Source organism: Hemiscyllium ocellatum, unplaced genomic scaffold (assembly GCF_020745735.1).
Source record: "Hemiscyllium ocellatum isolate sHemOce1 unplaced genomic scaffold, sHemOce1.pat.X.cur. scaffold_1026_pat_ctg1, whole genome shotgun sequence".
Taxonomy (NCBI): domain Eukaryota; kingdom Metazoa; phylum Chordata; class Chondrichthyes; order Orectolobiformes; family Hemiscylliidae; genus Hemiscyllium; species Hemiscyllium ocellatum.
This window is the reverse complement of record NW_026867645.1, coordinates 3,872-18,850: the sequence shown is the minus strand read 5'-3', so window position 1 is coordinate 18,850 and position 14,979 is coordinate 3,872. Positions and strand designations below refer to the sequence as shown.

Sequence of the window (14,979 nt, the reverse complement as noted above, 5' to 3'; positions counted from 1 at the left end):
AAACTGGCAAACCAAATGCATTTTCAGATACAGTGAGCATGAATGCTAAATGTGAGACACTCCGAGGGCATGAGCCGTAAAGTAATCTCACAACTAACAACAGGGCAATTCCAAATTACTTTTCAATGATACTTGAGCCTCAGTGCACCACCATATCACAGACAATGCTGAAAAGAGAGAAAGAAAGAACATAATAAGAATGGGCCACAAAAAGTGAATTTCACCAATCACAGTCTCGATTAGATTACCTTTCCCTTCAGGGGTCTCCGGGACAGAAACGAAGGAAATTGGAGAAATTCAATAGCATATGACATCAAAATTCATCGGAACGATTTTCCCACTCGCCAGAAAGCCAAATAACGATGAATCGACTCACCGCAGGACTTTGTTTCACAACAGCGATGAAATAGCAGTCACCATTCGGTTCCAGTAAAATCTCAACATGCTTGGAACGTAAAGCAACAGTAGAGATGTTTGCAATTTTCCACGCGGGAGACGAACACGATCATGACAGCAGAGGAAATTTGGCACTTTCCCACTCGACAGTTAATTCCCAGGGAAACAAATCGAATTTTGTTCTGAACGAAACAACATCAGTGGTGGCAACAGCATTTCAACAAGCTGCACCGTTGCAGTCGATCAGCAGCAATGGCAGTGGTGGGATTCGAACCCACGCCCCTGTCGAGACTGGAACCTAAATCCAGCGCCTTAGACCGCTCGGCCACACTACCAACTGCGCCAGTTCCCCATTTTCTTTCACTTCCAATTGAGCTCCTGCATAACAACAGATGGAAAGTCAAGTGAAAAGGGTTCCATGATCCCTCTCGGACTCGCACGGCTGCGTGGATGTGCCCGGCTACAATATCAATTTCGCAGCAGATAATGATAGCCCATCAATCCGGATAAAAATCAATGGTAAGCTGAGGCTATCTTCTCAGACTCTTTTCAACTACAAATGTATCTGTGAGTGCGTGAGCATACATGTTCGCTTATGATTTGGTCAAATAACCATGAACTGCTTGACATTACTGCAATTTCGATTCTTACTTTGCTAAATGATTTCACCCATTGCTCGAAATAGGACAACTTTCACGTTTACACGGAACATGAAACACACCGGACTACAGGGAAAATAAACAAAGCTGAGCAGGCCGTGTTCCACATCATACCGTGCAGCATAGTTTCAGTCACTGTGTCTGTTTTGTAGAATAATAGTCCCAAAGAATGTTCTCCACACTAACACCGGAGGTAGCATTACAATCCGAGAACGACCGATCACATTGTGAGGATGCTCTGACCTCGGGGCCAGTTCGAGATGCCACTTTCCTTGCCTTTTATGCAATTGGCTGCAGGGATGTTCACACCTGGACATGAGCCACATCGACATCAACTGAGTTGGAAACCTGCGTGGGAATCGACGAGAAGCGACTCAAAAAATCTTGCTAAATTCCATGGTGCTTATTAGAAATGCAGTTTCTGTTCACCTCAATTTAAAAGGCAGTTTCTGAACAGAGGAACTGAAATCAAAAGCTAATTATCTCACCCCACCCCCACTCCGGGAGTGGTGCTAACTGCACTTGATTGCTTTTTGTTCTCGATGTGAAGAGCTCTCACGCCTGAGTCACCTTCACGCCTCTTGTTGCTGAGTGACTCAAAAAGAAGGAGTTTCAACAGAGCTGCAACTGCCTCACTTTCCCAGTCGCTCTCCCCGTTTACATTTTCCTGCTCATCAGTGATTTAATGAAAACCAAAAGGATGCGATGTTATTCTGCAGCCTCTTTGTCGATTCCTCCGTTTAAATTCCAACATGGCTTAGATCTCGGGGCGCACCTTAATGCTAGCTTTGAAAGCACAGGTCCAGAGCTTCCTCTGAGAGTGCAATTTCTTTCATTGCTGTTGCTGATTGAATGAGCCACTAACGTGCGAACTGCTCCAAAACATGATGCAGGACCTCTGGTGCCAATTCTCGCACTTTGAATAACGACAGACAGCTTCCAAATGAGGCCTTTCAGATACGACTTTGGGGTACATTTGGCAGACAGAATAGTTCAGGAATCCGTGGTGCACTGTGACACCAGCGCATCACCTTCTTCCCTGTCTTTGAACCGGGCCGCCTCAGCAAGGAATGCAAATGCAGTATTGCTCTTCGTGGAAGGATCGGTAACTACACTCTCAAACTGAATGGCACATGATCAGAAGCAGTTTGTAGAATATCTTTACAATGCTCTGCACAGTAATCAAATGGAAATGCATTGCATTTCACTACGAGAGCAGATTTGTTCAAGCAAATTCGAAGGCAGGTTTGCAGATGGGAAAGCAAGCAGGAAAGCTCCGTTCTTGTCCATGTAAAAGGCTGCAGATGAAGAACAAAACAGTTTCGACCGCGGGAACCTATCTTGCGGAAGGTGAACGTGCTGATCACTATGCTACAGAAACAAGCCCACAGCCGCCCCTGCTGCAGCTCAGTGGTATCCGACACTGAAAGTTGAAGACGTTCTACCTTTCACCTTTCTGTTTCCAAATGCTCGTTGTTTCATGGGAGTTGTTTAATTTTGGCTGTGTGGTATGCATGGACGAGATACACCGAAGTATCTGTTTTCACGCGGTGTAGCCCAATAACGTTGTGTTGCTTACACCGGCTTTAAAAGGATAACTTTTTAGCCGAGCTGGCCGTCGCAGTCTGTGGCACAATCATTTAGTCTGTTCGACTGCTCACTGGAAAGGTAGTATTGTGAAACACTGCAGAAACGAAGGACTTCCTTACTTTTGCTGCGACTGACCATACTCTGTGAAATTTTCCCAGATTCTCAGTTGAGGAGTTTTTGCAGCTGGAAATTACCTCAGAAAGCCTGTTAATTCGTAATGTCTTGAACGAATCGCAAAACAGAAAACATTTGGCACGCAACACAAACAAAACTGGCAAACCAAATGCATTTTCAGATACAGTGAGCATGAATGCTAAATGTGAGACACTCCGAGGGCATGAGCCGTAAAGTAATCTCACAACTAACAACAGGGCAATTCCAAATTACTTTTCAATGATACTTGAGCCTCAGTGCACCACCATATCACAGACAATGCTGAAAAGAGAGAAAGAAAGAACATAATAAGAATGGGCCACAAAAAGTGAATTTCACCAATCACAGTCTCGATTAGATTACCTTTCCCTTCAGGGGTCTCCGGGACAGAAACGAAGGAAATTGGAGAAATTCAATAGCATATGACATCAAAATTCATCGGAACGATTTTCCCACTCGCCAGAAAGCCAAATAACGATGAATCGACTCACCGCAGGACTTTGTTTCACAACAGCGATGAAATAGCAGTCACCATTCGGTTCCAGTAAAATCTCAACATGCTTGGAACGTAAAGCAACAGTAGAGATGTTTGCAATTTTCCACGCGGGAGACGAACACGATCATGACAGCAGAGGAAATTTGGCACTTTCCCACTCGACAGTTAATTCCCAGGGAAACAAATCGAATTTTGTTCGAACGAAACAACATCAGTGGTGGCAACAGCATTTCAACAAGCTGCACCGTTGCAGTCGATCAGCAGCAATGGCAGTGGTGGGATTCGAACCCACGCCCCTGTCGAGACTGGAACCTAAATCCAGCGCCTTAGACCGCTCGGCCACACTACCAACTGCGCCAGTTCCCCATTTTCTTTCACTTCCAATTGAGCTCCTGCATAACAACAGATGGAAAGTCAAGTGAAAAGGGTTCCATGATCCCTCTCGGACTCGCACGGCTGCGTGGATGTGCCCGGCTACAATATCAATTTCGCAGCAGATAATGATAGCCCATCAATCCGGATAAAAATCAATGGTAAAGCTGAGGCTATCTTCTCAGACTCTTTTCAACTACAAATGTATCTGTGAGTGCGTGAGCATACATGTTCGCTTATGATTTGGTCAAATAACCATGAACTGCTTGACATTACTGCAATTTCGATTCTTACTTTGCTAAATGATTTCACCCATTGCTCGAAATAGGACAACTTTCACGTTTACACGGAACATGAAACACACCGGACTACAGGGAAAATAAACAAAGCTGAGCAGGCCGTGTTCCACATCATACCGTGCAGCATAGTTTCAGTCACTGTGTCTGTTTTGTAGAATAATAGTCCCAAAGAATGTTCTCCACACTAACACCGGAGGTAGCATTACAATCCGAGAACGACCGATCACATTGTGAGGATGCTCTGACCTCGGGGCCAGTTCGAGATGCCACTTTCCTTGCCTTTTATGCAATTGGCTGCAGGGATGTTCACACCTGGACATGAGCCACATCGACATCAACTGAGTTGGAAACCTGCGTGGGAATCGACGAGAAGCGACTCAAAAATCTTGCTAAATTCCATGGTGCTTATTAGAAATGCAGTTTCTGTTCACCTCAATTTAAAAGGCAGTTTCTGAACAGAGGAACTGAAATCAAAAGCTAATTATCTCACCCCACCCCCACTCCGGGAGTGGTGCTAACTGCACTTGATTGCTTTTTGTTCTCGATGTGAAGAGCTCTCACGCCTGAGTCACCTTCACGCCTCTTGTTGCTGAGTGACTCAAAAAGAAGGAGTTTCAACAGAGCTGCAACTGCCTCACTTTCCCAGTCGCTCTCCCCGTTTACATTTTCCTGCTCATCAGTGATTTAATGAAAACCAAAAGGATGCGATGTTATTCTGCAGCCTCTTTGTCGATTCCTCCGTTTAAATTCCAACATGGCTTAGATCTCGGGGCGCACCTTAATGCTAGCTTTGAAAGCACAGGTCCAGAGCTTCCTCTGAGAGTGCAATTTCTTTCATTGCTGTTGCTGATTGAATGAGCCACTAACGTGCGAACTGCTCCAAAACATGATGCAGGACCTCTGGTGCCAATTCTCGCACTTTGAATAACGACAGACAGCTTCCAAATGAGGCCTTTCAGATACGACTTTGGGGTACATTTGGCAGACAGAATAGTTCAGGAATCCGTGGTGCACTGTGACACCAGCGCATCACCTTCTTCCCTGTCTTTGAACCGGGCCGCCTCAGCAAGGAATGCAAATGCAGTATTGCTCTTCGTGGAAGGATCGGTAACTACACTCTCAAACTGAATGGCACATGATCAGAAGCAGTTTGTAGAATATCTTTACAATGCTCTGCACAGTAATCAAATGGAAATGCATTGCATTTCACTACGAGAGCAGATTTGTTCAAGCAAATTCGAAGGCAGGTTTGCAGATGGGAAAGCAAGCAGGAAAGCTCCGTTCTTGTCCATGTAAAAGGCTGCAGATGAAGAACAAAACAGTTTCGACCGCGGGAACCTATCTTGCGGAAGGTGAACGTGCTGATCACTATGCTACAGAAACAAGCCCACAGCCGCCCCTGCTGCAGCTCAGTGGTATCCGACACTGAAAGTTGAAGACGTTCTACCTTTCACCTTTCTGTTTCCAAATGCTCGTTGTTTCATGGGAGTTGTTTAATTTTGGCTGTGTGGTATGCATGGACGAGATACACCGAAGTATCTGTTTTCACGCGGTGTAGCCCAATAACGTTGTGTTGCTTACACCGGCTTTAAAAGGATAACTTTTTAGCCGAGCTGGCCGTCGCAGTCTGTGGCACAATCATTTAGTCTGTTCGACTGCTCACTGGAAAGGTAGTATTGTGAAACACTGCAGAAACGAAGGACTTCCTTACTTTTGCTCCGACTGACCATACTCTGTGAAATTTTCCCAGATTCTCAGTTGAGGAGTTTTTGCAGCTGGAAATTACCTCAGAAAGCCTGTTAATTCGTAATGTATTGAACGAATCGCAAAACAGAAAACATTTGGCACGCAACACAAACAAAACTGGCAAACCAAATGCATTTTCAGATACAGTGAGCATGAATGCTAAATGTGAGACACTCCGAGGGCATGAGCCGTAAAGTAATCTCACAACTAACAACAGGGCAATTCCAAATTACTTTTCAATGATACTTGAGCCTCAGTGCACCACCATATCACAGACAATGCTGAAAAGAGAGAAAGAAAGAACATAATAAGAATGGGCCACAAAAAGTGAATTTCACCAATCACAGTCTCGATTAGATTACCTTTCCCTTCAGGGGTCTCCGGGACAGAAACGAAGGAAATTGGAGAAATTCAATAGCATATGACATCAAAATTCATCGGAACGATTTTCCCACTCGCCAGAAAGCCAAATAACGATGAATCGACTCACCGCAGGACTTTGTTTCACAACAGCGATGAAATAGCAGTCACCATTCGGTTCCAGTAAAATCTCAACATGCTTGGAACGTAAAGCAACAGTAGAGATGTTTGCAATTTTCCACGCGGGAGACGAACACGATCATGACAGCAGAGGAAATTTGGCACTTTCCCACTCGACAGTTAATTCCCAGGGAAACAAATCGAATTTTGTTCTGAACGAAACAACATCAGTGGTGGCAACAGCATTTCAACAAGCTGCACCGTTGCAGTCGATCAGCAGCAATGGCAGTGGTGGGATTCGAACCCACGCCCCTGTCGAGACTGGAACCTAAATCCAGCGCCTTAGACCGCTCGGCCACACTACCAACTGCGCCAGTTCCCCATTTTCTTTCACTTCCAATTGAGCTCCTGCATAACAACAGATGGAAAGTCAAGTGAAAAGGGTTCCATGATCCCTCTCGGACTCGCACGGCTGCGTGGATGTGCCCGGCTACAATATCAATTTCGCAGCAGATAATGATAGCCCATCAATCCGGATAAAAATCAATGGTAAAGCTGAGGCTATCTTCTCAGACTCTTTTCAACTACAAATGTATCTGTGAGTGCGTGAGCATACATGTTCGCTTATGATTTGGTCAAATAACCATGAACTGCTTGACATTACTGCAATTTCGATTCTTACTTTGCTAAATGATTTCACCCATTGCTCGAAATAGGACAACTTTCACGTTTACACGGAACATGAAACACACCGGACTACAGGGAAAATAAACAAAGCTGAGCAGGCCGTGTTCCACATCATACCGTGCAGCATAGTTTCAGTCACTGTGTCTGTTTTGTAGAATAATAGTCCCAAAGAATGTTCTCCACACTAACACCGGAGGTAGCATTACAATCCGAGAACGACCGATCACATTGTGAGGATGCTCTGACCTCGGGGCCAGTTCGAGATGCCACTTTCCTTGCCTTTTATGCAATTGGCTGCAGGGATGTTCACACCTGGACATGAGCCACATCGACATCAACTGAGTTGGAAACCTGCGTGGGAATCGACGAGAAGCGACTCAAAAAATCTTGCTAAATTCCATGGTGCTTATTAGAAATGCAGTTTCTGTTCACCTCAATTTAAAAGGCAGTTTCTGAACAGAGGAACTGAAATCAAAAGCTAATTATCTCACCCCACCCCCACTCCGGGAGTGGTGCTAACTGCACTTGATTGCTTTTTGTTCTCGATGTGAAGAGCTCTCACGCCTGAGTCACCTTCACGCCTCTTGTTGCTGAGTGACTCAAAAAGAAGGAGTTTCAACAGAGCTGCAACTGCCTCACTTTCCCAGTCGCTCTCCCCGTTTACATTTTCCTGCTCATCAGTGATTTAATGAAAACCAAAAGGATGCGATGTTATTCTGCAGCCTCTTTGTCGATTCCTCCGTTTAAATTCCAACATGGCTTAGATCTCGGGGCGCACCTTAATGCTAGCTTTGAAAGCACAGGTCCAGAGCTTCCTCTGAGAGTGCAATTTCTTTCATTGCTGTTGCTGATTGAATGAGCCACTAACGTGCGAACTGCTCCAAAACATGATGCAGGACCTCTGGTGCCAATTCTCGCACTTTGAATAACGACAGACAGCTTCCAAATGAGGCCTTTCAGATACGACTTTGGGGTACATTTGGCAGACAGAATAGTTCAGGAATCCGTGGTGCACTGTGACACCAGCGCATCACCTTCTTCCCTGTCTTTGAACCGGGCCGCCTCAGCAAGGAATGCAAATGCAGTATTGCTCTTCGTGGAAGGATCGGTAACTACACTCTCAAACTGAATGGCACATGATCAGAAGCAGTTTGTAGAATATCTTTACAATGCTCTGCACAGTAATCAAATGGAAATGCATTGCATTTCACTACGAGAGCAGATTTGTTCAAGCAAATTCGAAGGCAGGTTTGCAGATGGGAAAGCAAGCAGGAAAGCTCCGTTCTTGTCCATGTAAAAGGCTGCAGATGAAGAACAAAACAGTTTCGACCGCGGGAACCTATCTTGCGGAAGGTGAACGTGCTGATCACTATGCTACAGAAACAAGCCCACAGCCGCCCCTGCTGCAGCTCAGTGGTATCCGACACTGAAAGTTGAAGACGTTCTACCTTTCACCTTTCTGTTTCCAAATGCTCGTTGTTTCATGGGAGTTGTTTCATTTTGGCTGTGTGGTATGCATGGACGAGATACACCGAAGTATCTGTTTTCACGCGGTGTAGCCCAATAACGTTGTGTTGCTTACACCGGCTTTAAAAGGATAACTTTTTAGCCGAGCTGGCCGTCGCAGTCTGTGGCACAATCATTTAGTCTGTTCGACTGCTCACTGGAAAGGTAGTATTGTGAAACACTGCAGAAACGAAGGACTTCCTTACTTTTGCTGCGACTGACCATACTCTGTGAAATTTTCCCAGATTCTCAGTTGAGGAGTTTTTGCAGCTGGAAATTACCTCAGAAAGCCTGTTAATTCGTAATGTATTGAACGAATCGCAAAACAGAAAACATTTGGCACGCAACACAAACAAAACTGGCAAACCAAATGCATTTTCAGATACAGTGAGCATGAATGCTAAATGTGAGACACTCCGAGGGCATGAGCCGTAAAGTAATCTCACAACTAACAACAGGGCAATTCCAAATTACTTTTCAATGATACTTGAGCCTCAGTGCACCACCATATCACAGACAATGCTGAAAAGAGAGAAAGAAAGAACATAATAAGAATGGGCCACAAAAAGTGAATTTCACCAATCACAGTCTCGATTAGATTACCTTTCCCTTCAGGGGTCTCCGGGACAGAAACGAAGGAAATTGGAGAAATTCAATAGCATATGACATCAAAATTCATCGGAACGATTTTCCCACTCGCCAGAAAGCCAAATAACGATGAATCGACTCACCGCAGGACTTTGTTTCACAACAGCGATGAAATAGCAGTCACCATTCGGTTCCAGTAAAATCTCAACATGCTTGGAACGTAAAGCAACAGTAGAGATGTTTGCAATTTTCCACGCGGGAGACGAACACGATCGTGACAGCAGAGGAAATTTGGCACTTTCCCACTCGACAGTTAATTCCCAGGGAAACAAATCGAATTTTGTTCTGAACGAAACAACATCAGTGGTGGCAACAGCATTTCAACAAGCTGCACCGTTGCAGTCGATCAGCAGCAATGGCAGTGGTGGGATTCGAACCCACGCCCCTGTCGAGACTGGAACCTAACTCCCGCGCTTTAGACCGCTCGGCCACACTACCAACTGCGCCAGTTCCCCATTTTCTTTCACTTCCAATTGAGCTCCTGCATAACAACACTCTGGTGATATCACTCAGGATCTCTCCATGTGGTATCCTCACTGTGTGGGTCTAATTGCTGCCTCTGTCAGCGAGTCTCGCTCTTGCAGCTACTCCAGATCCTGAGGCAACAAAATGGTTCACTCCACAGAGACGCAGCAGCACAGGCCAGGGATGGAGACTGGGACTTTCCATATATCTATGGGACTCTGTGCCGTTCTCCATATGTAACCCTCATTGTATCAGCCTAATTTCCCATTCTCTCTCTCTCTCTGTCTCCTGTAGGTTCCCAGAAAGTTCCTGACTCAATTGACTTCCCAAATGCTGGGTGTCTCGTACATTACCACATTGAAGATGGTTAGTCAGCCAGAGAGACAAAGGGCAGGGAGATCTGGAGTCTTCAATAAATCCTGCAGAGAGGTAAGATCACTCACAGTGCACAGAGCAGGGAGCAATGAGAGGGCTCCTAACATCGCTAACAAGACATGACACAGATACAGTGCTGGAGGGGGAGCACAGTACAGAGACACACCTGAGGCTCAATCACTGCCCCCACTGTTAGTTTTGTTGTTTTGAGAAAGCATATAGAGTTCACAATTATCCATCCAGGTCTGTGCTGTCTTAGTGAGCATCAGTACAACAGAGGGAAAAGCAGGCCTCCCACAAGAGGGAGGGAATGCTGCATGGGATCTTTCTGTTCTGTATTCCCTCTCCAACACTGTATCTACAGCATGTCAGTGTCTTCAATAATTTTTAACTCCTATAACAGCTCCTGTCCCTGTAACCTCCTCCCTTCCCCTACATTCCCTCCACATATTTGAAATATGCTGCATTCCGGACTATCATCTCTATTGCTGCAACTTGGTTCAGTCTCTGCAACATGCCTTATCTCGATACTCTCCCCCTCCAATGATAAAGTCATACAGCATGAAAACAGAACCTTCAATGCAACTAGTCCATGTCCATGTTGACCATGGTTCCTGAACGAGTGACATTTCCCTGCATTTGATCCATATCCCTTCAAACCTTCTCCTCTCCATGTTCCTACCTAAATATATTTTCCATGGTGTACTTGCACTTTTCTCTCCCATTTCTCTGACAGCTCATTCAATACGTGCACCATCCTCTGTGTGGGAAATGTTCTCCTCCGGTCCATTTTAAGCATTTCCTCTCTCACCTCATATTTATGCCCTCTAGTATGGGATCCCCTACCCGGGGATAGAGACCTTCACTATTCACCCTACGTATACGCCCTGTGGTTTTATAATCCTTTATAATCCTTTATAAGCTCACCCCTCAGCCACCTACGCCCAAGGGAAATGTGAAGGACGACACAAATATCTCTGCCACTTTCTCTGCTGCAACTTTGCCACAATGTTCTGGGATACACTTGTTCAGGACCTGGGGCTTTCTCTACCTTTGTGTTCTAAGATCTCCAGCACCACCTCTTCTGTAATGGGGACTCTTTATAAGGCATCACTGATTATTTCCCTTTGTTTCCAAGTCTTTGTCCATAGTACGTTCTGACATGAAATGTTCATTTAGGCTCTCCACCACCTCCTGTGGTTCCACGCATGGATGGCCTCGTTGATCTGTTGTCTCTCCAGTTGCTCTTTTGTTCGTGCATGCTGTAGGATCTCTTTGCATACTCTTAACCTTATCTGTCAAATATATCTCATCCCAACGTTTTGTTTTCCAACTTATCCATCCTCTCCTTTCAAGTCAAACCCTCCAGTATCAGTAACATCTTTGTCAATCTTTCCTCCATTTTCAGTTTGAGAATATGCTTCCCAAAGCAGGAGGATCAGAATTCTACACAGTCCTCCATCTGGAGACCCAGCAATGTCTGAAACTGCCATATCATGATGTATCAACTCATGTACTCAATGCTCTGTTCCATGAGGGGAAATGTGTCACATGCTGCTTTCCCTGGCCTGTCCACCTGCGATGCCACTTCCAAGGAACAATGTGACTGAAGCTCTTGGACTTTCTGCCTCTCTCTCTCTCTCTCTCTCTGTTTGACAACACGGCCCAGAGCTATTCCATTGATTGTTTTAGTTGTCTCTGGTTTGTTATAACAAAATCCAGCTCCTGAATTCAACTCCACCTTTCATTTGAACAACTGGCTCAGTGGGTTAAGATCACCTTTGATAACTGTATTCACTGCCCACTATAACACTTATTTTACTATCCACAAACTTACTAAAATTAATTCCTATACTCTCGCTTATGTCAATAATGCACATGCGTGACCCCAGCACCAATCCTTATGGCACACCGCTGGTCAGAGGCACCCAGTCTGCACAACAACCCTCTGCCACCATCCTCTGTCTCCTACTATCAAGCCCATTTTGTGTCTGTTTGTCTCGGTCTCCCTGATCCCATGTGATCTAACCTTACTAACCAGTGCACCATGATAAACCCTGTCAAACGCCTTGCTGAAGTTAGGATAGACAACATCTACTGCTCTGCCTTCATCCACCTCCTTGGTCACCTCTTAAACAACCTCTATCAGGTTTGAGAGACACTCCTTTATACGCACAAAGCTTTGCTGACTTACTCTAATCAATCATTGCCTTTCCAAATGCATGTTACGCCTGTCCCACAGAATCACTTCCAACATCACTCACACCACTGACATCAAGCTAATTTGTGTTTATGTCCCTGGCTTTGCCTCACAGCCTTTCCTAAATGCTGGCACAACATTAGCCATAATCCAGGCTCCCAACTCACTCCCCGTGGCTGTCAGTGATAGAAATGTCTTTGTAAGTTTGTTTCCTAATTTACCCCAATGTCCTGGGATGTACTTGACTAGTTCCCAAGGAGTTGTATAATTGCAATGCATTTTAACACCTTTAGCATCTCCTGTGTACATCACTGTTTATTTCCCGGCTTCTCCAGTGTTTTTTCCACAGTCAGTTCTGACATGAAATTTTTGTTTCTGATCTCGCCATTTTCTGTTGTTCCAGACATGGATGGCTTCACTGAACTTTAAGGAATCACATTATGTCTCGAGGTAATCTTCTGTTGTTATTATACTTGTACAATCTCTCTGGATTTTTCTGAACCTTCTCTGCCAAAGCTCTGTCAGGTCCCCTTTGGGCCCTCATGGTTTCCCCTTAAGAGTATTACTACACCCACAATGTTCTTCAAGGGATTGAGTTAATCCAGCTGGCTGTATATGACATGTATCCCCTTTTGTCTTGACCAGAGCCTCAATATCCCCAGTCATCCAGTATTTCCCACTTATGTCTGCATTGTCCTTCACACTAAAAGGAATATGCTGGCCCTGAAATCTTAATTTATCTCTCTTTTGAAGAATCCCACTTTACTTGCAAATAGCCTCCACGAATCAACTTTTGGATGGTCTTGTCTAATACCTTCTGGATTGGGGCAAGGTTAGTTTTGACCTTCGACTTGTGGACCAGGCTGTTCTTTTCCATCTCTATTTTCAAACTAATGAAATTATGGTGACTTTGCAAATGTGCTCCCCACAAACACTTCAGCCCCTTTCACTACCTTGTCTCCCAAAGGGAGGTCAGATTTTATCCCTATCTCCAGTCGGACCAGTTCCATGGATAGAGACAGTTTTCTTGAACACACCGAACAGATTCCTTCAATCCAAGCTCTGAACACTCTTGCAGTCCGAGTCTAGCTTTGGAAAGTTAAAATCCCGACCATTACAACCCTACCACTCTTACAGATATCTGAGATCTCCGACATATTTGCTGCTCAATTTCCCACTGACTACTGCGGGCCTGTCGTACAGTCATATCAAACTGATTATTCATTCTTATTTCTCAGTTCCACTAACATAGCTTCACTGGGAGATCCCCAGGAATATCCTCTCTCAGTGCTGCAGTGATGTTTTCACTGATCAAAAACTCCATTCCCCCATTCTCTTGCCTCTCCTTCTATCCCTCCTGCTGAAACTGTCCCCTGGAACAGTGATCTGCGAGTCCTGTCCCTCCCTCAGCTGTGTTTCTGGAACTCCTGTGATTTCCCAGTCCCAGGTTCCCATCCATGTCTTGCTTTAATCAGCCTTACCTGTCAGGCATTTTACATCAAAGTAAAAGCAGTTTTCCCTCATTGCCTGCTGTGCTCTTGCCTGGTTATCAATTGAAATTACTCTGTTGAAATCCCGTCCCAGCCTCAACCTTCAGACTGTAGCCTGAGACCATCCTCCTCACTGTGTAGAACACTCTCACCTTTCAAGTCTTTGCAAACCTACTAATGATTCCTTCTGCTTTCATATCCAAGTGATTAATGCCCATAAGTAGCAGCAATGACTCCTGCACAGGCCCCTGTGGTACACCCGCGGGCAAAGGCTTTCAAACAAAAAGATAACCCTCCACCAATTGTGGATTCAATTTGCCAACTTGCTTTGGATCCCATGGGCTCTTCCCTTTTGGACCAGCCTCCCATGTGGGCCCTTGTCAAAGACCTTAATGAACTCCATGGAACTCACATCATTTGCACTGCACTCATCAATATTTTCAGACACCAATTTAAAAAAAAAACTGAACTGATTTATTCAGACAAGATTTTTCAGTTCTTAGGTCAATGGGATCTCTTCTGGGGTAGAGGTGACCTGTACCAGGGGGATGGTTTGCACTCGAAGCAGGGGTACCAGTATCCCAGAGTGGAGATTTGCTCGTGTTACCGGGCAGGAATTAAACGAGTCTGGCAGGGAGTTGAGACTCTGAATAAGAGAGGGGCCATCAACTCGTCAGGAGAAAATACATCAGCCATCGAGAGCTAGTTTCCTATTCAGGATATCCAGGACACAGTAAAGGGAGGGAAGAGACTTCTGGTTTAAAGGGTATTTATTACAACGCACGAGGCCTGACTGGTAAGGCAGACGAGCTCAGAGCATGGATTGACTCTGGGAACTGGGATATTATAGCCATAACAGAAACATGGCTGAGAGAAGGGCAGGACTGGCAGACCAGTGTTCCAGGATGCAGAAGCTACAGGCTGGACAGAAGGACAAGTAAGTGAGTAGGGGAAGTTGTCCCTTTCATTAGGGAGGACATAGCAACAGTGCTTAGGGACAATATTGTTAAGTGGTATTTGAATGAGGCCATATTTTTACAAGTTAGAAACAAAAAGGGGATGGTCAGTCTGCTGGGATGGTGTTCTAGATCCCCACATAGCCAAAGGATACGAGTGGAGCAATTGCATTGTGAGATTGCAGGTACCTATAAAAATAATAGAGTAGTATTGGATGGAGATTTTAACTTCCCCTGGATTGACTGGGTCACCCAGAGTGTAAAAGGTCCATACGGGGTGGAATTTGTCAAATATGTCTAAGAACGTTTCCTAAACCAAGATGTAGAGTGCTCTACGCTACACAGGCGGATGCAACACGAGACCTCCCCTCAGAAACCGAGGTCGGCCAAGTGACTGAAATTTCATTCGGAGAGCACATTGCATCCAGTGACCACAACTGTCTTCGTTTTAACATCGCCAG

At 45.1% G+C, this 14,979-nt stretch overlaps 3 non-coding genes across 3 annotated transcripts; all 3 read right to left on the bottom strand.

The window, feature by feature from the left end:
* Positions 1 to 649: 649 nt before the first annotated feature.
* trnal-uag (transfer RNA leucine (anticodon UAG)) lies at positions 650 to 731 on the bottom strand. Its single transcript has one exon. It is a non-coding gene; the product is annotated as a tRNA-Leu (tRNA).
* A 2,830-nt stretch (positions 732 to 3,561) lies between these two features.
* Positions 3,562 to 3,643, bottom strand: trnal-uag (transfer RNA leucine (anticodon UAG)). Its single transcript has one exon. It is a non-coding gene; the product is annotated as a tRNA-Leu (tRNA).
* Positions 3,644 to 6,474: 2,831 nt separating this feature from the next.
* On the bottom strand, positions 6,475 to 6,556 carry trnal-uag (transfer RNA leucine (anticodon UAG)). The gene has a single exon. It is a non-coding gene; the product is annotated as a tRNA-Leu (tRNA).
* Positions 6,557 to 14,979: the final 8,423 nt, after the last annotated feature.